The sequence below is a fragment of the Lepidochelys kempii genome, chromosome 5 (assembly GCF_965140265.1).
Source record: "Lepidochelys kempii isolate rLepKem1 chromosome 5, rLepKem1.hap2, whole genome shotgun sequence".
Lineage (NCBI taxonomy): Eukaryota > Metazoa > Chordata > Testudines > Cheloniidae > Lepidochelys > Lepidochelys kempii.
In genome coordinates this window covers 116,147,937-116,173,025 of record NC_133260.1, presented here as the reverse complement: position 1 = coordinate 116,173,025, position 25,089 = coordinate 116,147,937, and positions in this window count along the sequence as shown.

The window sequence follows — 25,089 nt, the reverse complement described above, 5'->3', positions numbered from 1 at the left end:
ATGCCTGACTAATCTAATCGCCTTTTATGATGAGATTACTGGTTCTGTGGATGAAGGGAAAGCAGTGGATGTATTGTTTCTTGACTTTAGCAAAGCTTTTGACACGGTCTCCCATAGTATTCTTGTCAGCAAGTTAAGGAAGTATGGGCTGGATGAATGCACTATAAGGTGGGTAGAAAGCTGGCTAAATTGTCGGGCTCAACGGGTAGTGATCAATGGCTCCATGTCTAGTTGGCAGCCGGTATCAAGTGGAGTGCCCCAAGGGTCGGTCCTGGGGCCGGTTTTATTCAATATCTTCATAAATGATCTGGAGGATGGTGTGGATTGCACTCTCAGCAAATTTGCGGATGTTACTAAACTGGGAGGAGTGGTAGATACGCTGGAGGGGAGGGATAGGATACAGAAGGACCTAGACCAATTGGAAGATTGGGCCAAAAGGAATCTGATGAGGTTCAATAAGGATAAGTGCAGGGTCCTGCACTTAGGACGGAAGAACCCAATGCACAGCTACAGACTAGGGACCGAATGGCTAGGCAGCAGTTCTGCGGAAAAGGACCTAGGGGTGACAGTGGACGAGAAGCTGGATATGAGTCAGCAGTGTGCCCTTGTTGCCAAGAAGGCCAATGGCATTTTGGGATGTATAAGTAGGGGCATAGCGAGCAGATCGAGGGACGTGATCGTTCCCCTCTATTCGACATTGGTGAGGCCTCATCTGGAGTACTGTGTCCAGTTTTGGGCCCCACACTTCAAGAAGGATGTGGATAAATTGGAGAGAGTCCAGCGAAGGGCAACAAAAATGATTAGGGGACTGGAACACATGAGTTATGAGGAGAGGCTGAGGGAGCTGGGATTGTTTAGCCTGCAGAAGAGAAGAATGAGGGGGGATTTGATAGCTGCTTTCAACTACCTGAAAGGGGGTTCCAAAGAGGATGGCTCTAGACTGTTCTCAATGGTAGCAGATGACAGAACGAGGAGTAATGGTCTCAAGTTGCAGTGGGGGAGGTTTAGATTGGATATTAGGAAAAACTTTTTCACTAAGAGGGTGGTGAAACACTGGAATGCGTTACCTAGGGAGGTGGTAGAATCTCCTTCCTTAGAGGTTTTTAAGGTCAGGCTTGACAAAGCCCTGGCTGGGATGATTTAACTGGGAATTGGTCCTGCTTTGAGCAGGGGGTTGGACTAGATGACCTTCTGGGGTCCCTTCCAACCCTGATATTCTATGATTCTATGATTCTATGAACCTGTCTGGAAATCAGACCCTTTTATTCAGGAGCCAAAGTATGGATGCCAAGGAGCACCCAAGTTTGAAAATTATGGCCTTGATGTTTAATTTTATATCTGTTTTTTTTTTTGAGCTGGGCAAATAGTTTCAAAGAATAATTTTTGAGGGCGAGGGGTAATTTTACCTTTTTTTGGTAATTATGATTTTTTTTTTGAATTCTTCAATTTCAAAATTATTCACCATATGCTTCCTGTGAATATAGCTTGCTCTGTGGGTTGTTTGTAAACAGTTCTTTGTGTATTCAGTATTTGAAATGTGGACTATTGTTTGCTTGTTCCCACTATGAGTAGATCTCAGTATGTTTTTATTTCCTGACTAGAGGTGCATCACTTTCCCTATCTGTAAAATGGGGATAATGATACTGATCTCCTTTTGTAAAGCACCTTGAGATCTACTGGTAAAACTCACAATATGAGAGTTATGTGTTTTAGAATCCAGTCTGTGATGCAAACACTTTCCATATGGAATGCAAAACTTGCTTTCTTCAGTGCGTGCAGTTAATTAGTTCAGTAAACATATCTGTCCGTAATTTTCATGTGCTAGGAAACTTGTGGAAAACAAAGCAAATATAAAAATTCATATCTAGATTAGTGGGAAGCTTTTTGCAGTATTTGACTAGCTTTGTTTTTTGTTTTATCAGATTGCCAGCTAGTACAATATCGTGCTGCAGGAGCTGATCTTTTGATGTGTTCTGTATACTTGGCAGAATAGCGTCGAGTGGAGAAATAACTGAAAACTAAGTTTTAGGTATTCTTTTCTGTGTTGTACGTTCACATTTTCCTCACCAATGGCTGCTGTAACTCATGAGAGCTATTAGTCTCTCTGCAATTGAAATTAGTTTTCCCACTTGGCTATTGCCATATGCATAATGAGGGCTTGCAGTCATCTGTTTGAAATTACATTTTGCAGCAGAATGATGAAACTCCCAACTAATACTCTGAGGTCCATTTTCCGTCGTCATCTCTTCAAGCAATTGTTATACAAATTATGCCTAATTTTTCAGAGCTGCTGAGCACCCACAACTTCAGCTGACATCCATGGAACAGTGGCATCTCTAAAAATCAGGTCCTTGGCATAGTGAAAATCTGACAGTCATTGTAGCAAACTCAGACCTTTTTTGCAATCTCTTCATGCAGCCTTGGAGTCTACAGTGCAGTTAAGACGCCCACGTCTGACCTGGGCCAGCTGACTTGGGCAAAGGGGCTTGGGCTAAAGGGCTGTTTAATTGCAGTGTAGAGGTTTGGGCTTGGGCTGGAGCCTGGGCTCTAGGACCTTGCAAACTACTGCAGCCCAACCCCTTCGCCCAAGTCAGCTGGCATGGGCCAGCCACGGGTTTTTAATTGCAGTATAAATGTACTCATTGGGGCCCAACTTCCCGACCTAAAAATAAACAGATTTCCAAACATATCCATCTGGTAGGGACTGTCATCCTACAGGACCCTTGGGTGGGAAAGGAAAAAACCTTTAAGGTACTAAAAGTTAATTTGTAGCTATTTTTATATAAATGATGTTAGACCAAGGACCAGCAGTGGAATTCTATAGCAGGGTGAGGCTACGGGTCAGGATCTCTTGGCATAACAATCTTTCAGCGTATTGTTCCTATAATTGAAAGGGCAAAAGCTATACAATGTACCAGTAAACTTTATTATAAATCACTATTTATGTGGTTTGCAGTGGAATAAATAAATAAAAAAAAATCTACTGCCTTGTGCTCCCTACTTTACAGCTGCCTGGAGTGGGTTTGATCCATAAGGCAGTTCACAGATGAACCCCCTCCCTCCACACATGCACTCATTTCTTGTTCCAAATTAAAAGAACTGACTGTTCTCTTTGCATATCGCTGGCTATGAAATAGGTTGCAACTTCCATCATTGCATTCCAATGCTATTAAAAATGACCATCATTTAAAAGAAGCCAATAAATAAACAAACAACCCCCCACCCCAGACTTGGGATAACAGGAAACATCTGAGATGGTTTCATCCAGCCATTGTTTTCTTTTATTTCTTTCATGACAGAACAGTAATGGCTCCCGAAGGGACATCACCGCTTTAAGATTTACACTGCAGTCTCTCCAAGGCTGGGCTGTGACACCCACGCCAGATGGTTTCAGCTAAATTGCTGTCAACACCAGCATATTTATGAATTATCTGTTCCTTTTGGAGGCAGGCAGCAGAAGCTTTGGTATGTTCCAAGGCAAAGCTACTATACTGGCAAGATCTGTTCTATTTATTTATTGTCAGTGAATGAAAGCTTGCAACCTGACACTTCATTTTAATAATGCAATTGGAAACCCTTTCATATGGAAGTTTGAAGCCAAGTCAAATGTGACAGCCTGGTGATGGCACAGAAACACACACCTGTTCAAAGCCCAAAGGGGGTGAAACATGGATACATTAGATCAGCCGTCAGTATGGCTAAAGCGAGCTTCCTATAGGCTTTGAACATAATCAGCTGAAGGTAGCCTTGAAGGAATGGACAATTTGAAAGAAGCAGACAGTGCATCAATTAGCGTGCTTATTCTGGACCCTTTGCTCAGGTTGAACAGTTGCTTGTGCCATTGATTATTTGTATTAGAGTAGTGCCTAAAAGTCCCGGTCAAAATTAGGGCCTCATTGTGCTAACCACTGCACTTAGTAAGAGGTCTCTGCCCAGAATCTGGATATTTAGACAAAAGGAGATTGATGCCCATTTTACAGATGGAGGGGAGTGAGGGCTGATGGAGAGACTAACTGACTTGAGACTATGACTGACTTGAGGTCAGATAGAGAGTCTGTGACAAAGCTGAGGCTTGAACCCAGGTCTCCTGAGACCCACACCAGTGAGTTAACTACAAGACCACCATTCCCCTCAGAAAGCAAAAACACTTTTAGCAGGGAATGTGCCTGATCTGCCTGAGGGAGGGTAGCAGAGCTGGGCCCTGTCTGACAGCATCTTAAAAATATTATTAAACAATGTGGCAAGGTTTCCAGTTTTTCTTAGCCAGGAGTGTTTTCTTGTAGTCTTTGCCTAGTGAAAGTATTTTCATCACAATTTGCCCTTTTGGATGCAGACTGACCTTTCCTTTCACACAAAACATTCCATCTGTTAGAGTTGACTTTGCTTGCAGTGACAGAGGTTTTCAAAAACCACACCATACTCCAGTGTTACTGCCTAGTGCTGTCACAACTCATAGCCACACCATCCCGCTCCCCTGCCTCCACCCCCTTGTGCTCTCACCTCCCCGATCTCCTTTGCCTGGCTGTCAGTTTAATGTGATTACACCTTCCTATTTTGCAATATCCTATGATAACAAATGGAGGGTAGTAAGCAACCAGATCTTTTTAAGGGGTGCATTGAAATAATTTTTTTAATGGAAAAAAATCTTAAAATATCCTACAGGAACTGAAGATCATTTTGTTCCCCCAAGTACATTCAGCTCAAGGTGAATTGCTTTGGTTTTTCCTTATGCACCCCTAACCTTCATAGCATTTCTCCCTTTAAAGTAGCAGTCCCCAAACTTTTTCTGTCAACCCTCCCCCCCACCTGTTACCTGTAATGGAAGCTGTCTGCATCTCTGCATCTGGGAACCGTGGTTGAGGCCGGGACCTGAGCTGTGGCTGGGGGTAATGATGGCATGGAGCTGAGTGGCACTCCCTCCCTGACCCTCATTAGGGCTGTCCTGGGACCCGCCGTGCCCCCCCAAACATTTCTCTGCACCCCACACTTTGGGAACCACTGCTTTAAAGGCTCATGACAAAGGCATTTTAGGCTTGATGCTGTGTGGTGCTGAGTTCCCTCACCTCCATTTGACCTCAGGATAGTGATCATCCCACAGGATTAATCCCATAGTTCCTGAGGAACTCAAAGGAGCTTCAGCTCCACAGACTAGATCCTCAGCTGGGGTAAATCAGCACAACTCCATGAAAGCTGACAGGTGTGCAAAACAGCCCAGTTTACCTTTCACCCCTGGTTCTAAAGCCCTATTGTTCGTCCATGACATTTGAGAGAGAACTAATAAACAAGAACCAGAGTCTTATTAAATTAATGCAAACAGGTGGCTTGACAAACACTTTTGATATCAACACGGATGTGAAGTTGCATTTCTAGACTCTCATAGAATAGCCTGGTGTGTGGAGAAAACAGTTTGGAAGATGAAACGTAAATGGCTGCTTCAGAGACTCAGATAGCCATTCAGGAAACCACAATAACATTCCAATTTTTTCTGCATGTCAAAATGTAACTACCGGTGCTCCATCTTCTTGTAGAAATCATAGTTTATAAGCCATTTTTCATCAAAACCGTATGAATGCTAGCTGATCACTACAAATGACTTTGCCATTAGGACAATAGCTTTGGTATTTTTCTTTCCTTTTCAGTACTGAAACTGCTTTGGAAAGCAGTGTAGAGTACCCTGTATGAATTGATAAGTGATTAAATCCAACTTTACATAGATACGCGCATTTGCAAAAGCTCTGTCCATCGGCTCCTTTGTTAGCTTGAATTATTTTCAACAATGAAGGATACATTTGTCAGAGTCATAAGGATACACCAGAAAGTGATCTAGAAGGTGAACTGAAATGCTCTTTGGAAATAAAATGAATGCAAAAAATAGATTAGGATTCCAGAATACTAAAGCCACTGACTTGGGACCAGGATTTGGTCTTAAGAGAATGTATGTGTGTGTATATATAGGTATAAATTGCCAATATATACATTTTAAACCTATTATTATATATTATGTATATTGTGAAAGTCACTAGCACAATGAGAAATCAGTCTCAACTCTCTAGATTCTATACAAACATATGGTGAGAAATGCTCCATGCCCCAAAGGACTTACTGTCAAAATAGATGAGACTGACAGAGTGGTGGATGTAACAAAATCCCTCCCCCCCGAATAATGTTAAGTAATATTGTGGTGCAAGTAACTAAGGAAGTTAAGGATTTAGAGTCCTTCCACTGGCACCCTAACATCATTTCCTTTTAATTTACTATTCATGGCCTGATTTTCAACTCTTGAAGACAAGAGGAAGGTTGGTGGTGGTGTTGGGGCATGAGACTGGGACTCAGAAGAACTGGGTTCAATTCTTGGCTGTACCACAAACTTCCTGCGTGACTGTGGGTATGTCACTTAATCTCTGTCTCACTATCCCTCTGCACAACAGGAATGGTAATGCATAGGGTTCTGATGGAAGGACCCTTCCAAATCCTTACCTTACTTGGTTATCACATGAAAAGATGCAGCCAGCATTCTACAAAAACAAAGCCACTTTCCTCATAGAATAGACCCCAGGGAGAAGAAATTGGAGATTGCTGATGATTCTCTGCATAGTGGGACTATGTCAGACTTTTCTCGGTGGGACAATTATTCCTTGTGAAGCAGACATCTCTGGATAGGTTTATTTCAGTGCCATATGCTTGAAACAAACACTAAAGAGGAAGGGAAGGAGAACGGGAGCTAAAGACAATTTTTTGTGAGAGAAGCAAGTGAGCACATTTACACACATTTCAGGATACATTTAAAAAAATTATAGTAATAATTGAACCAATGCTATACATACATTTCAGTAGTTCATTTCTGAACATTACAAGATGTATAACCTTCTGAATCTATCAAATGTGCATATTTCAGGACATTAGTGACTGAAAGCCATAACACTGCTGGCTACTTGTGCTATGTGAGTGGGTGCTCTCAGATCACTTCTGAGTGGCTGTCACAGTTGGCACTGACTGGCACCATTTGGGGTAATCTCAGCAAAGAGACCAAAGTTATCTTCTCTTTGCTAGGGCTGTTTCATAGAATCTCAGGGTTGGAAGGGACCTCAGGAGGTCGCCTAGTCCAACCCCCTGCTCAAAGCAGGACCCATCCCCAATTTTTGCCCCAGATCCCTAAGTGGCCCCCTCAAGGATTGAACACACAACCCTAGGTTTAGCAGGCCAATGCTCAAACCTCTGAGCTATCCCTCCCCCCTTAGCCCTCATCTGTAGGGCTAAGGCACATTTGGGGTAGTAGTATGGGGAACCTTACAAAACCTCTGTCTGACCTGCTTCAGGTTCTGAAGACCGAGATCTTTGCTTTCCAGTGTTTTCAATATGCAGATTACACAAGCTTTAAACTGCCTGTATATATTTCAGAGTCTTTGACTCATCAAGGAAAGCGATGCTGAGCTCTGCCTATGTAGGGACTGATTCACTTAGAGATTGGCTTTTGTAAGGCTTAGGAATGGTCCCATACAAAACTAGATGGGCTAAATACAGCCCTTGTGTAAACAGGTGCAACACCGTTTACATCAGTGGTCCCGATGGACCTGAACATCCAGAGAGTTACTCCAGTTTGACACGTTGACTTCAATGGAGTCTCAGTAGTGTAAAATTGGATGAACCCAGACCTGTGGAGCAAATGCTCAGTGGGTGTAAATCAGCATAGGTCCATCGACAGCCGCAGTTTATGAATGTGTTGAAGTTTACAGAAGCCTATATAAGTTAGATAAAACTACTTAAGAGGCTAAAGTCCCCTCCCACTCCTTTTTGTGTTGAATGACAGCTGCCAGAGATCCCAATCATTTTAAAGTTCATTCTGGGGGTTTCTTTTTTAAAAAACCCAGTTGAATGCCACTTGTGTTGGCTGACTCCTGAGGATGCAATAGGCACTGTAGTTGTTAACCAAACGGAATAAGATTTCCCTTGTCTTTTTCTTCACTGTTAGCACAGATTTTGTAAAGGTTAAGTGAGTCAGCTCCCTTTTGGCTGTCTGACTATGGATGTGGGTAAAACTGAGTGGTGGCAGAACACTTTAATCTTTGCAACATTCAAGTATCTAATGCAGTGATGATTGGCTATACAGTTTTCAGAGTAACAGTCGTGTTTGTCTGTATTCGCAAAAAGAAAAGGAGTACTTGTGGCACCTTAGAGACTAACCAATTTATTTGAGCATAAGCTTTCGTGAGCTACAGCTCACTTCATCGGATGCATCCTGTGGAAAATACAGATGTTTGTTTTTATACATACAAATCATGAAAAAATGGGTGTTTATCACTACAAAAGGTTTTCTCTCCCCCCACCCCACTCTCCTGCTGGTAATAGCTTATTTAAAGTGATCACTCTCCTTACAATGTGTATGATAGTCAAGGTGGGCCATTTCCAGCACAAATCCAGGTTTTCTCACCCCCCCCACACACAAACCCATTCTCCTGTTGGTAATAGCTTATCTAAAGTGATCACTCTCCTTACAATGTGTATGATAATCAAGGTGGGCCATTTCCAGCACAAATCCAGGGTTTAACAAGAACGTCTGAGGAAGGGGGAGGGGGGGTTAGGAAAACAAGGGGAAATAGATTACCTTGCATAATGACTTAGCCACTCCCAGTCTCTACTCAAGCCTAAGTTAATTGTATCCAATTTGCAAATGAATTCCAATTCAGCAGTCTCTCGCTGGAGTCTGGATTTGAAGTTTTTCTGTTGTAATATCACAACTTTCATGTCTGTAATCGTGTGACCAGAGAGATTGAAGTGTTCTCCGACTGGTTTATGAATGTTATAATTCTTGACATCTGATTTGTGTCCATTTATTCTTTTACGTAGAGACTGTCCAGTTTGACCAATGTACATGGCAGAGGGGCATTGCTGGCACATGATGGCATATCTCACATTGGTGGATGTGCAGGTGAATGAGCCTCTGATAGTGTGGCTGATGTTATTAGGCCCTGTGATGGTGTCCCCTGAATAGATATATGGGCAGAGTTGGCAACGGGCTTTGTTGCAAGGATAGGTTCCTGGGTTAGTGGTATGTGGTTGCTGGTGAGTATTTGCTTCAGGTTGGGGGGCTGTCTGTAGGCAAGGACTGGCCTGTCTCCCAAGATTTGTGAGAGTGTAGTGACATTTTCCAGTTAACTAGCTAGTCAGGTATAATTATGTTAAAAGGGAAACACCTGGACTGCGTGATGTACATTGCCAGAAATAAAGGATGGGGAAAACAGCTGGGATTAAACACCCAACTCAACCTACCGTGAACCTTGCACTGAATCACTTTTGGGCTCCAAAACACTTGGTTCACTTTGGGGAGTGGGAGACATTCTTTTGATTCTCTAAACCTCAGTCATTCCTGGTATCAGAAGCAGCAATGCTGAAATGCTGCTGGAAAGGGCTTTTCATATGAAATTGCAGGGATGGCTTTATAGGACCAAGAGATCTGGATAATTAGGCTAAGATTCAGAAGAGTGTCTAACTTTTTGGTACGCATCCAAACCGAACCTTTGAAGCTTTAATGGTCTGTTGATCGCTCTTGGAAGCATCTTTAGCACTAGCTATTGCAGAATGTTGCATGTGTATACATGCATAAGGGTATGAATTTACTGTATTAATTTAAAGAAAAATTAGGCATGTTGTAAAATGGTTGTAGTACCATATACTACATGAGCCTATAGCTTTCCTCTGGTTGTAATAATGTTAAGGGTCAGGTTTTGCCACTCTTCCTTAATTTGTTGCCTTAGTCCATGAAGAGTCCCATTGAAGCCAGTGGGATCATTTATGGAGCAAAGTGCTGCCCAACACAGGGATATTAGAATCTGATGCAAAGTGTTCAGTTTTAGTCCCAAATTCTGGTGCAAGGCCCAGGCAGTGTACTGGGAATCTCCAAATGAGGGAGGAATCCTCCTTTCCCACAGCTGTAGAGTTATAGTCATGGCTACAACTACAGACTCAAGGTCAGATTTTCAGCTGGTGTAAATCAGTGTAGCTCCATTGACTTCAGAGCAGCTGTACTGGTTTACACTAGCTGAGATCTGGCCCTTCATGTGTAGTAATCCCTTGTCCTGCCCAGGCTCAAAACCCACCCTATGCACTGGAGAGCAGGGAGCCTCCCAGAGCTCATTCCTGACGCGTGTTCCTGAACAGGGGCCCTGCATTACTTGGCTTCCCGTGTGCTCTGGAACCTCTGAGCCTGTGGTTGGGAGGACAGGATTCCCCCCTTAGTGATACTTAAAAATATTAACTGACCCTCACAATACCTATGTAAGGTAGGCAAGGGAGAATCTGTTCACCCAGCACTGAGGTAGAACATGACACTCGTTCAACAGTTCACAGTGACACTGCATGACTGTTCAGTGGGGAAGTAAATTATTAATCCTGTCACAGGACAAGTTGAAATGTGGGCTCCCAGGGTCTACTGCTCCAGGACAGCCCCCCAGGCAGACTTTCTTTCACAGAAAATTTTGTGGTTTTGTTCTGAACTGGAAATATCGAAATTCTCTGTGAAATGGAGCACAGCTCTAATAACCATGCTTACGCTTGCCTTTATTATGTCTCCCTAGTCTGAAAAACTTCTGAAAAGCATCCAGTTGCTTTCAGGAGGATGACTTTGCAATTCTTCTGGGCTTGATCCAGATGGTGGTGGTCTATTTGCTAGGGTCTTATGCATTTGTTTTTGTTGTTTTGGTGAAGAGTATCTCTAAATAAAACATTTTGTAAGTTGAACTAGTTCATTAATGATGACATTGACACTGTCCTGTTAGACTCTGACAAGTAATGCTTGTTAGTAACATGCACCTGGTTTAAACAAAGCTGGAACATTTTTGGAGTAAGCAGGAGATTTAAAAAATGAAGATCCATCCCTTGGTGGATATGGCTTAGTTTCATGTCAGACACAAGAGCTCATGTGTATTACTGAACTTTGCTGTTGTCATGCGTCACCACCATTCCAGTGGAACCATAGCCCCACAATATTATGGTCCGTTGCATAATCTTGTGGTACTTAATTATTTCTGAATTTGTTTGTTTAATATTTGATGGTGTAATTAGGAAATTAACTCTTATTTCTGTATCTTTCTCTCTCTTTGGCCCCTATTTAGCCATTACTATGATGGGCTGGAAAAACCCTGCATAGATTACCGCTCTGATAACAAAGCAAGACAACCTGGGTGCTGTAGAATAAATTACTCCCATAATAAGCAATAGTAATAATACCTTCTGTTACTTTATCAAAATTAGATCATCATTTGACTCATTGTTATTCATCATTGTTTGAGTTTTTCTTTGTCCAAGTGGGACAGGTTATGATCTTAATTCTAAACTGTATCTTGTTATAAGATGGATCACTTAGTCATTATAGATCCAAATTTACCTCTGTTTCACATCTTTCTGCTATCTTACCACTTATTACTGTAAGTCTGTGAGAAATGACTAATCGTGAAAAGGAAGAGAGGAAATGTTGTGCACCTTTAATGAAATGCCTCCCACATAATTTCACACTTGTTGCTCCCATATTATTAGCCATGTCCCTCATTTTGGGGTTTTTGTCATACACCTAAAAGCCGGTGTTCAAGCGGGCCAGTGCCTTAGCTGTCATGAATTGGTGTCAAAGAAGCTATGCCAGTTTACACCAGCTGGAGATCTGGTCTTTAGTTCTTTGGTAAGTGAAGAGCTGGTATGTTCTGTGTTTCAAATCTTCCTCCTGCCCAAGTGAAGGAGAAAGTAAAGTGTAGGGAAGGGATAAGGTGTGGAAGTGAAAATTAAACCCACTGCTGAATAAGGGAACCATCACTGTATAAAATGGGAGCATTATTTCTCAGTTTATTTAAGTTTGACCTGCTCTTTCTTATCTCCATGTGAGTAGAATGTAGTTAATGAATTAAAAATGAAAATACACAATACACCAGGCCCTTTAGTCTTATCAGAAGAATGAGGCACAGTCTGTTCTAAGCTTCCAGCTACTGTCTTCTCACTGGATCTGAAAGAAAGGAGGATAGAAAATAAGCAGTTGAGCCCTACATTGTCTGTTTGACCACCACAGAAAGTAATTTTCAACAGTAACTAAATTGCAGCAAACCCTAGGAATGTTCTGTCTGGAAGCAGCCCTTACAGCTACAGGAGGCTCAGTTCAGGGAAACAGAGTTGCTTCAGACCATTATTTAGCATTTATTCCACCTTATTGCAAATAACAAGATAAATAATATAAGGAAGATTGAGAAAGACAGAACTGATCATAGATCCCCTTGCTGTTCTTACGTAAACTCAGTACTGCTCTCAACCTTATCAATCTCTCTCTTCTTCTGGTGAGCCTACAGCAAGAAGCCAGTATCTCCAGCACTCTTCTTGCCTGGTTGAAACCTTAAATCCATCTCAGCTAGTTTTGATGTGATCAGTCATGCTCAGCTTTTTGAAAGCCTAGAGCAAGAAGTCAGCATCTGTAACACTCTCCTCTCCTGGCAGGAAACATTTTACATCCTATCGCTCTAACCCCTTCTTTTTCATTACTAATAAAAATAATTTCATTTCCTCACTTGCTCCATCTCCTACTGAGTGCCACAAAGCTCTGGCTGGGACCCCCTTCTCCAGCTATCCTTTACATCTTGTATGCCTCATTACTGGCCGCAAGTTTGATTATTTCCTCTTAGTGGATGAGGCATCTCTAAATTTCCCTTGGTTCATCCTCTAACCCCACTATTTCCCTTGTGTTGTGTCGTTTGTATCTTGACTCTGTCTGCTGCTAGGAACTATATACTGGACCAAAGTAATGGTTCCGTTATGCAGTAGTTGGTTTATATTGTAACCGTCCTCCTATTTCCTACTACTAAACTCTTCAACAGGAGCGCTTCTGCTCTACTTTTTTGTTCTGTGTCTCTGACTCTCTCATTTACATTTACTGTTTTCAGGCCCTTGTGAACTCTAGATTGCTTTTCCGCTCCCCACCTGATATGTCTATCCAATGGCCCCAGAGCAATGCCCACATTAATCCAGACCTTGACCTTAGCTCTCCTGGAATCCTCATTGTGCTTTTAAAGTCCCTTCAGCAGTTTAGGATATATACTAAAACCAGATCCCTTTTTGCAACACACACATTGCTGCAAAAAATTCTTTTACATTTAAAGCCAGCCTGAAAAAAAGGAGCTAGATTTTGCTACAGAAAGTAAATGGTGCATTGATCTTAAAAGCTTAGCTACTTCTGAAACAACTGTAAAGAGGCAATGACAACAAGACCAGTAAATTTCAGAAAACAATAAATTCCTATTATTGGCACATAGATTAAATATCTTGATATGTGGAACCAAGCTTTGATAATATTACTAAATTTGGTAGATTTTGCCGACACATGTTTCATCATGACAAGATATTGAGAAATATATGAAATTTGTGACAATGTGATGTCATCTAACTGATGCTTTTTGCATCATGCTACGAAAGCATCAGAGTGGGGAAGGAGAAATAAGTTTCAAGACAACAACTGGAAGTTTTGAACTATTTAAACCAATGGGACAGATGTATAAAATTACTAGAATCCTTCTTGAAATGTTATTTCCATTTTAGAGACGCTCTTGTAGCTCCCAGGAGATTTTAGTAACACATACTGATGGGGACAAGGGACTAGGCTAGATGGACTACTGGTCTGATTTGGTGTTGCAATTCTTATATTCTTATTATGGCACTGGTGGTGAATGAGAGAAGCAAAACAGCAGATGTGTGATTACAGTAAAAGGCAAAGTGACTCTCCAGTTGTAAATTTCACATTTCACATTTATTCTTTCATTTGACATTGTCTCAGTTTACAAGGCCAAAGGTGACTTTATTAAAAAAACAAACTCAATTTTGGGCCCCATTAAAATCAAGTTTTTATCTGCTTCTCTATATCATCAATGTTTTATAAAGATAGTCTGAAATTCTGATGATGATGCAGGATGCAGAACTGAATCAGCTCGCTCTGCCATATCTGTAGTAGCTCCAACAATACTAAAAACATGCTTTTATCAATAAAGTAATGGATATAATGCAATGGTGGATGTTGTGGCTTTTTAGCTAATAAATTGATTCTGTGGTGAACTTACTATCCCCCATCAGGAAACAGTATCCTGATGGGCTTGGTGATTGGGTAGTTTTTATCTACCTTTATCTACAAAGATCTTATTGATCACTGATCCTGCAATCCCAATGAATGTCGAACCAGAAGGTGGTGATTTCATATAATCATGCTTGCAAAAGTATTTAGAATGGGGTTTTCAAAGCCAATTAAAAGATGCAGATGCCTAGTGGGGCATTCAAAAGCTTAGGTACCTAACACCCATGGATTTTCTTTAGGCACCTACATGCCTTTAAAAATCTGTCCCTGGAATGCATAATGGGACTTGAGCATCCAAATACCTAACATGGCTTTGAAAATCCCACAGTCGGTATTTCTGATGATTCATGGAGTTTGTTCATTCAGTGCTTGCATCCCACTTTGGAATCTTCTCCATCATGGAAGCTTACCAGTGTTATGCATTTTCTAGAGAGAACACAAAATAATATGCACTTGGCTGTGGTTTATCAGTCATCATGGATGAGTTCAGCATCAGAGAAACAGATGTATTTAGAAACTTAAAGCAAGTCAAAACTAACAAGTTTTAGAACCAGATGGAAGTTTACCCTAGAGGTTTAAAGGAGACCATAACAGAGCTTTCTAGATGAATGACATTCATTATATAGTGTTTTTTTTTTTGGTAGTTTAAATAAGGCTCTAGAAAACAGTCTGTGAATATTTCATACATTTGTGCAACTAAGAAAGACTTGCCAGTGTAATTAGCCACATTCTTTGGTCTGGTCAAATGTACTTGGTGCAAGATAGATGTGGGGACACTCCACGCAGGTCCACACTTGTATCTCCCCTCTCTGTGTTTTGTTTGATAAATGACTTAGATGGCACATCCCCCCACTACAAAATCAGATGAGTGGCTGACAGCAAAAACCTGGGGAAATAACAAATGCAAATGGATACTGTGGTGGCCATTACAAACCAGTATTTGCACGGAGTTACTTCACAGCGATATCTTAACTATCAATGTTCCCCCATGCTTAGAATATGAGGGAAGTGCAGTATTTCAGATGTTCCACCATGTCAAGTCTGCAATTGTTGGCCCCTTTGCAATGAAAATTGTTGATTGCATCTACTTAAATATAGAGTAGCTTTGTGGTATAAATGGCTTGATGTATGGTAAATTAAATTTAATGTGTACCAAATGGCCAGTGATACACATTCTGCACAAGAATAATAAATACATGTACAAATCAATTGAATGGAATTGAAGTGGTATGGTTTTGGAAGAAGGCATAGAGTTATATCTTCTAAGCATATGTTAAAAATCAATTAAAAACTAAATTGGAAAACTGTAAAGCACATAGCTAGAATACAAAGTTAGGTTTATGGACATTATAAATGTTCAACAATTTTCCTGTTAGCTCCCACTAGTAATCTCTCTCTCTTTTCAGGGTAGCAGCCGTGTTAGTCTGTATTCGCAAAAAGAAAAGGAGTACTTGTGGCACCTTAGAGACTAATACATTTGTTACTCTCTCTCTTTCTTTCTCTCATTACTTTCTTTTAAATTTTAAATGAATTGTATTCTGCACCAAGATAACTGTTTATATTGAAGTCCTTTGATGGACTGTACATATTAACAGGGCTGGCTCCAGCGTTTTTGCCACCTCAAGCAGCAAAAAAATACCAACTTGCCGCCGAACGGGGAGGTGGAATCCTGCCTGCCGAATGGGTAGGTGGAATCCTGCCTGCCAAACGGGGAGGCAGAGTGATGATGTGGTCGCCAAATTGCTGCCGAGCGCGGAACGTGCTGTGATGGAGTGGCCACCGAATTGAGGGAGGATTGCTGCCCAGAGCCCAATGTCCTGCCGCCCCTTCACATTTGCCGCCCCAGGCACCTGCTTGGCTCGCTGGTGCCTGGAGCCGGCCCTGCATATCAATGTATATTTGCACTAAATATGAAAAAATAGGGATTCAAGCATATGTGCATAACTAATAAAGGCCAAAGAATGCTATCATACTGCTTGGAAAAACCATCTTTCCAAGCAGAGTTTATAGATTCATGAGGTGTCTGTCTCTCACAGTGACTTTGCCTTGTGAATGGAATATGTCTACACTTGGAGCTCTGGGTATGATTCCCAGCTTGCATTGACGTACTCGTGCCAGTTTTTTTCTTTTTTCAAGCTGCACACTAAAAACCGTAATGTAGCCAGAGCAGCAGCATGAGCTCAGTGTTCTGAGTACAAACTCACCTGAGCTTACCCAGGGCAGCTAGTCCATGCCTGTGCAACCCCAGCGACACTACGGCTGTATTTTTAGTGTGCTGATGCAGGTATGTCTATGCAAGTTGGTAATCCCGCCAACAGATGTAGCCAAAGTCTTAGTATCATGGCAGAGTCATTGCATGGCATATAGCAGTTCTTTTAAAGTAGATTCAGTCCTTGTGAATATCTGTGGGATTGATGAATTTATACGAGTCTTGTCTAGCTTGCTTTAGAAGCAAAAATCTCCTCAGGCTCTCTATTCAGTTGTATCCAACCCTTTTAAATCCTCCTAAGAGCCATTGACACTGAAATTTTCTTTAGTCTGACAAAATTTGTTAGTCTCTAAGGTGCCACAAGTACTCCTGTTCTTTTTGTGGATACAGACGAAAACAGCTGCTACTCTGAAAGCTGTCAACATACCAGTACATACAGTATATAGCATGGCTTGCACTGAAGAGGCATTTTGATTGGTTGGGGTGGATTCTGAGACTATTTCCATAGTCGTAGACATTTTGGAAAGTCATTAGCTCAAACATGAGCATCATTATTTTAAAAGCAGAGCAACGCATATTGTGGTATTTGTTTGAATCTTCTGTCTCTGTGTAATATTTTATTGGCTAGAAGTGAGTGAAATTTTTTTCAGTCAAATAATAAATTCCCTGAAAAATGCAGTTTCAGGATGGCTGAAACAATCTGCGAATTTGGGTTGCTCAACCTCTCTGTGCCTCAGTTTCCCCATCTTTAAAATCAGAATAACACTGCCCAGTCTCACAGGGATGTTGTGAGGATAAATACATTAGATTGTGGAGGTACCATGGTAAAGGAGACCATATAAATACCTAAGAAACAGATATAGAACCCAACTTACCTCCTCTTTCCCATTCATCATTTTATCTGATTTATCCAGGCCCAGAATACCAGAAAAAGGGAACAGTCATTAAAACTGAATGCAACAATTTAAAAACTGAGAAAAGGAAATACTTTTTTCACACGTTATTAACCTCTGGAATCCACTGCTACCAAATGTTACTAGGGTTGAGAGAGTGGCAGTATTCCCATGACTATTAGACATTCTTATGGATAAGACCATTTACATTAGGTAGGATTAAAAAAAATAATTTCTCATGATTCAAGATACAACTCAACCATGTTACTAGGGTTGAGAGAGTGGCAGTATTCCCATGACTATTAGACATTCTTATGGATAAGACCATTTACATTAGGTAGGATTAAAAAAAATAATTTCTCATGATTCAAGATACAACTCAACCATTTGCTGACAGGATTTGGGATGCATCTTCCCTTATGGTCAGGTTAGTCCAGAATTCTCCTTAGTGGGGCTTCTTGCACCTTTCTCTGATTCATTGTCAAATACAGCATATGAGAGCAGATACAGGTCTGATACAGGATAGCAATTCCTTTGTCCTTCTGCTGCTGAGTTCACTGTTTTCTGTCCTCCTTGAGCTATAATGCTCTGCATAGACATCACACAGTGAAGCAGGACCCTCCTTTTCATCTGCTGCCAATCTGCTTACATGCCTGAGGACCGCAAAAATATATAGCAGGGCTGAATTTGCCCTATGTGCAAGTCAGCAAAAACTGAGTAGCGTGCATTCTGACGCACTGTGAAATCTAGGTATGTTTGGTGGACTACCCTAGTGAGTTAGTTAGTTTAACCTCAAGAGGTGGCTTAACTATCTTCTACTGACCTGGCATGACAACTATGACAATATTCGGAGATGATGCATACTGTACAGAGTTAAATAATTACAATTAACTCTATATTTCACAATAAAAGTAATCTATAAGTGCTAAGTGTTAACTCTATAAGTGTTAAGAAAGTAACCCTCCCATGCCCATAGAGTCTGGTAAACATTATCCACCTTTACATACAGGGCCACTGAGGCACCTCACTTGTCTGAGGTCACAGAGCGAGTCAGTAGCAGAGCTTGGAATATAACCCAAATCTCCTTATTTCCAGTTCTCCACGGTCTTACCATTAGATGACATTTGAATGCTCAGATATGTACTCAGATACCACCCTTATGAGTGCAATATAAATATCTAGATGGAGATATCTCCATCTTACCTACATTTCTTGCATTTGTAAAGCTGAGCTGGAACTCTTAAGTTCAGCTATCTAAACGTTTCAAGTCCCCATAAAAGACGTGGGTTGGGTTGGAGTCTGAAAATGGCCAAGGGTTCTAGGTATAAGAGAAGAGTTTACCCATACCTAAAAACATCACGTCCCACCATTGTTTCTACTGAAGGAGGGATGTGCCCAAACCAGAACCCCAGCTCTGAACCTCCCTCAAACTTTGGGAGAATTTGGATGCAGATCTGAGCTTCAGGGCTGAGACTACTTTGTAATTCAAAGTAGATCTTTAGAATGCAGCGGAGAGCTCAACCAGTCTTGGAAATGAGAGATTTACATAGCAGGAGTCAGAGACGCAGATGACCATGCAGCAGGACCCAGAAGAACAATTATTTGATGATCTATTATGGTGCAGTAACAAGAGGTGCAGTAACACTGCAGCAGTCATCAGAGAAGAACTTCTGAAGAACACTAGACAGTGGGCTGTGATTTTTCTCAGGACTGGGTAATAGGTATTGATTTGCATTTATATAAGAGGAAACTTTACTCTGTGTGTTAGAGGGGAGAACTGCATCCGTTTTAAGCTGTAGCTGTTTGTCCTTGTAGAATCTCAATGCTGCGTGAGTCTGCACACATGGTAAGGGGACTGACCAGTTTCCTTGTAAAGGTGCTACAAAGTAACCTGCAAAGCTTTGCTCAGGATATAGCAGACATAATAAAGGGCATGGGCTCTGATCTTTTAGATGGCCAATAACATTGGAGGCTCAAAATCTTATTTCCTCGCCCCACCCCCTAATCATGGAAGGCTCATGTAGCAACTGATGGCATGATAGTTGAACTTGCTAATCACAGAGACAGATGAGGTTCCTGTTTTATGAACACAAATTCAAGGCTTCCTGTTCTCCATGTGAGTGTGATGGAACTGCTGGAAAATAGCATCACCCCTCTTTGCTGTGTGATTTGAGCTGTCAGTGAAGCAGCTGCTTCACTTTTTTTTGCAACAGTGATTTCCTTGCAGGTGCTCCAGTGAATGAATTACTTGTGAGGTGGTAATGTCTTACGTGCTCTCAATAGTGAAGGGCGAGTTTGAAAACACAAACTGGACCTATATGGCCCAAACGATCTGCTGTCACTTTTGACCTGTTTCAGTTTGTTTCCTGGTGTTAAGAGAGCTGAAAAAACCCAAACACATATAGGCCTGGATTCTCCTCTCGCTGGTTTTACGTTTGTGTAACTCCATTGACTTCAATGGATTTACTCAAGGAGTGAATTTGGCCTGTTGTGTTTTATAGTTTTTACATACCAGCTGCTACAGTAGTTGCTTTTACATCAGTATTTAGAGCTAATTTCCCACTTCTCTCTGACCTCATCCAACCCACAATATTAAAGTAACATTATTAGTTAAACTTGACATTAAAAAGCCAGGAAAATTCAGAGTAGAACAATTCTGGTTCTAGAATGGCAGAGATTTCTGAATGGTTAATGATGGTAATGCTGAAAATCTTGGCACATTTGGAGCAGACTCACACTAGAGCTTTGAGAAATGTCCATAATCCAGTCTAGAGCCGGAAAAATGTGCTTGCTTTTGCTATTATCACAAACTCAAACTTAAGACAGGATCTCAACAACCTTGCCAGATTCCATGAATTGTTTGGTCAGTCTGGGATGTGTGTGAAGGCAAATTGGAGTGACTTCTGTTTTTGGGTGGAAACCAGGCTTCTTACAAGTAAGTTGGCAAAATATGATGTTATCAGGTGAGTTTTACATTGAGTTTTGGTGTGAAACTCAGGGATGTTGCAGGCATATAACTCAAGGCCAGTTTCCACTATTTATTTGTATTACATTATCATGTAGATGTCCCAACCAAGATTGAGACCCCATTTTGCTAGGCACTGTACATACTTACTGAAAGACAGTCTCTACTTTTAAGTGCTCAGAGTCTAAACAGACAGCAAAATCACAGGGTGGGAGCAGAAATGGAGGCAGAGAGAGGTGAAGTGACTTGCCCAAGGTCACCCAGCAAGGTGGTGGCAGAATTTGAAACAGAACCCAGGTCTCCTGCTCCAGTATCCTATCCTTTAGATTGTTCTGACTTCTCTGTCCTTAACCACCTGTGAATTGAAATTGCTATATTTTGAATAATAGTAACTCAGATATTTTTGAATCAAGTTAAACCAGACCATAAAACTCCTTCCCCCTCTGGCAAATTTTTCAGCCTCTCTGAGCTTTAGTTTCTCCATCTGTAAGGTGCATGTGGGAGAGAACTCTGATATCTATCATTAGTGAAAGCTGGAGTTCAATGGTAAAAGTAAAGTATTCCCATACCTAAGAGCTAGAATGAAGAATGGGGTTTAATATGCTTTATGTTCAGACTTCAATATGGCATGTCCTGACTCTTGAGCCCTTAACTGAACAACCTTATCACTTCTTTAATAGAGGTTTTTGCATCTATTATAAACTAAGCTTCTTGTTACACTGTTTGCTATTTAAACTCAGGCCAATGCAATTATCCTGTTGAGATTTCACCTGATCCTGCCTCATTGAAATCAATGACAGTTTTGCCAGGATACTAAACAGTGTAACAATAGATCACCCAGCATATGGGTGTTGCGGGAGCAGGGCCTGAAACTGTACTTCCACTCTGAAAAGTGATCACGTAAAAGTAGCACTTTCTACTTAAACAACTGATCTGTTCCCTGTCTTTAGAATCCTGTCTTTTGACTTCAGTGATAACAACATTTTAATTGTTAGCCCTGTGCAACCAGCACAGTTGAGATAGTACGCTGGTATTCGGTTGTCTTAAGTGCCATCAACAGAATTATTTGTTTGTTTGTTTCTTTATAAATATTCCCCTGTACTTTGAAAGAGGCAAAATGCAACATTATTTTTTGTCATTTTTAACAATCCCATTTCTGTGAATGTCAAAAGAAACTAGATAAAGTGACATTTCTGTTTCAGACTAAAATCCTCCCATCAACTCAATTTCCAGGAATGTCTAGGAGGGTTGTGTAGCTGGTTTTTTCCCTTTCTTTAATTTTGTTTTAATTGTCTTGGAATGCTCATATACTCATGAAAGTTGATGGGTTGACAGCTCTGAAGATGAAAGCCTTAAAGAAATCTTAACTATTGCCTACTTATCTAACTTCCCAAATATGCCGTGGGACTAGTTAGCATTTGTATAATTCTTTTAAGGTGTAAAGGACTCTATGGCCCCAATTCAGCAAAGATCTTAAACACATACTGAAGTCCCAGTGACTTCAATCGAATTTAAGGATTTGCTTAAGTGTTTTCTGGAATAGGGATGCTTTCCTGATTCAGGACCTACAAGCACCCAATATGAGTAAGATTTATGTATCCATAGAAGATCAAATTCTATCCTCAGATATATCTGCGTAATTGCCATTGGCTTCACTGAGAGACCTGCGTGCAAATCTGAGGGCTGAACTTAGCCCATGGTTGGTATAGCTCCTCATACTGTCTAGCAAATGCACCTTAACCTTGCCTCAGAGTGACCACGTGTAGAAGTGGGAAATACCGTTCAGGTTCTATCTATGCCCTTTCAATCTTTAGTCTCTTAGTGGAGACTGACAAAGGTGCCAGGTGTGGCTTTTATCATATAATCATTTGTCCAATAGGAACAGAACAGAAAATACCAACTGATTTGATGTAGGCCTTCCAGTAGTAACAACCTGGGCTGGATTTCAGTTTGCACCATTGGAGTGAAAGGCTTTATGTCTACCCCTCTGAGCCATTTAGAGGATTTTTGTATAATAATCCACTCTTATCCGTGCTACTTAGGACAGATGTGTCCAGGGGGAGAAATAAAAGCAAACAGATATGTCTTGTAAAAGGAAATGGAACAAAGTCATTATGATATATATATTTTTTCCCTTTGCAATCTCCACATACAGTGTGTAATAGTTGCTGAGCTGAAGTGTGGCTCATAAGAGGCTGAATTTTAAGGTTTTGTCCTGAGGAAATTGCATAAGGAATAAAAAGGAAGCTAGCTTTACAAAACTGAATAAGAATGCTAGCAACTATGTTTCAGATAAAATAAAGAATACATTTAGCTACTGAAAATCTCTGACAAGCTATGATGGGGCTACCAGGGAGGGGGCGGGGGAGGATGAAGCTTTTACTTTTGTTTTAGGACTGTTTTGTGTGTGTGTGTGTGTGTGTATGTTAGTTATATAAGTAATTTATTTGTGCACTAATAGGCTTGCTGCCAGGTATTCTAGACTGTAGTTTGTCATGTCTGACTCTTTAGTCCTTTCAAGCAATTGAAGAAATGGCCTTCTGCAGGCTGTCAGTGACAGATATCAGCTCGCTCACATAGATAAAGCTCAATTAGCTCCCAGAGAAAGCATCTTTTAAAAATGCAATGAGCTGCACCATGAAAGATAGGTTAGACAAGTGTTACACAAAACAAAGTGAAACGTTAACATGGACGAATGGGCATTCACACAGTAACCATGATAGGCTCCTTTTTATTTCATGCTTTTCATTATTTGGTGCAACTGTGAGCCAAGAATCCTCTTTGTCCCTGATTTAAAATATATATATTCTGGTATAATGCTTGATAGGGTCTTCTGGTACCTGGATGGGTGATCCTCACATAATGCACTGCCCTTTACCTTGGGAGATGAGTTACTGGATATGCAAGGAATGAATGAATCTCGTCTAACCCAGGTGGAACCCATTAGGGAAAACATATGCAAATAGTTGCTGGGTAACTCCATCCCTTTGCGAAATATATTGCATGCTTTTTGAAAAGCATGGCTTCGAGACTGAATCAATGATAATTAAGGAGTCATGGATTATCATCATGAAGATTTAAGTACATCCAAGAGGAGAAGATACTATCAGGTTAGTAAAGAATTGGGGAGGCGGGGAAGGTACATGTACCACTTAATCTACTGCACTGGCTGTGCCTAAGGAATCATGGCTATATTGCTGCTGTACCTGTTCTATATTGATCTGAGATGTTGTGCATCACAAAACCAGAATGTTTTTCTTGCACGCATTTCAACATTGTCCTCACCTCAAACACAGAGGGAGAGAGTAGCCCGCAACAGCCAACGAGCAGGGTTGCCAGGTGTCCGGTTTTCAACTGGAAATCCCAGTTGAAAAGGGAACCTTTTGAAAAGGGCCTTTAAAAGTCCAGTCAGTGGTGCAGCGGGGGCGCGGGGTAAGGCAGGCTCCCTACCTATCTTGGCTCCGCGCCTCTCTCAGAAGTGGCTGCCAGGTCCCTGTGGCCCCTAGGTGCTGGGACTGGGAGACTCCATGCACTGCCAGTCCTGAGTACCAGCTCTGCAGCTCCCATTGGCTGGGAACTGTGACCAATGGGAGCTGCGGGGGGTGGTGCCTGTAGGCACAAAGACAACAGGCACCGCACAGAGCTGCCAAGCCACCCATGCGCCTAGAGGACGCAGGGACTTAGCGGCCACTTCTTCGGAGCCACAGTAAGCTCAGCCATGGTAAGCTCAAACCCTCATCCTCCGCTCCAGATGGAGCCCTCACCCTCCTGCACCTCAACCCCCTTATCCCTGGCTCTATCCCAAAGCTTGCACCCCAGGAGGAGTTCTCACCTTCCCCCCCCCAGCCCAGTGAAAGTGAGGGTGGGGAAGAGTGAACGACAGAGGGAGGGGGGATGGTCAAGTGGGGGCGGGGCCTCAGATAAGGGGCAGGGCACGGGTGTTCAGTTTTGTGTGATTAGAAAGTTGGCAACCCTACCAACGAGCCATAAGCCCAGGTAGGACTCTGGGACTCTAAATGGATGAGTATCAAACTGATGTACTTGTGGGTATTTATTACTAACTCCTCTGAAACTCAGAACTGCTTCAAACCACATGTTGGTTTCCATTGGCTTGAGTCAAAGTTTGTAATCAATTGTGTTCTGTTTTGTTTATGCGTGAAATGCTTGTTCCCATCCTTGTTGCAACTTTGTAGTTCTCCTCTTTCCTGTCAGTGTTTAAGATATGAACAGCTCAGCTTGCAAAACTCTCATGAAAATTTGCCAGACCAGACACATTACTTTAGGATTTTTCTCCATCGTCATCATCACAGTAATGTAGCATTATTTACTTGTTCCCCCAAAATTATCCCAAGAGAGTAGAATTTTCAAAGTCTGCAGTAACTTCTATTAGTCTTTTTTTCAACTTTCAGGAGTGAAATAGCCTTTTATATTATCAAGCTCATGGACTTTCCTTTAAGGCCTGAAGTCAGCCAGGTATTTAAGCATGGGCCTTGCTTTAAGCATGCATTTTAATTCCATTGTCTTCAGGGAAAATACTCACATGCTTAAAGTTATTGTTATAATTTTTGTATTGCACATACTTAAATATCTTGCTGAATCAGTACCTTAAATTGTAGAGACATTTTTGGTAAAGTATTCAGTCTGACTTAGCTACTTATATGGCCCTCGTTTCTGTAGCGTCTAAATGCCTCACAATCTTGAATGTCCTCACAACTCTGCTGTGAAGTAGAGAAATATTATCCCTATTTTACAGAAGGGGAACTGAGGCACAAAGACAAAGTGACTTGCCCAAGCTGATACAGGGAGCCTGCAGTAGAGCAGGGACTCAGGTCTCCCAAGTTCTGTGCTATTGCTCTAACACTGGGACAGCCTTCCTCATAGTTTGTAAATGGTGGTTCTTGTGCTCAATGGAGTCGGTGCCCAAACTCCTACT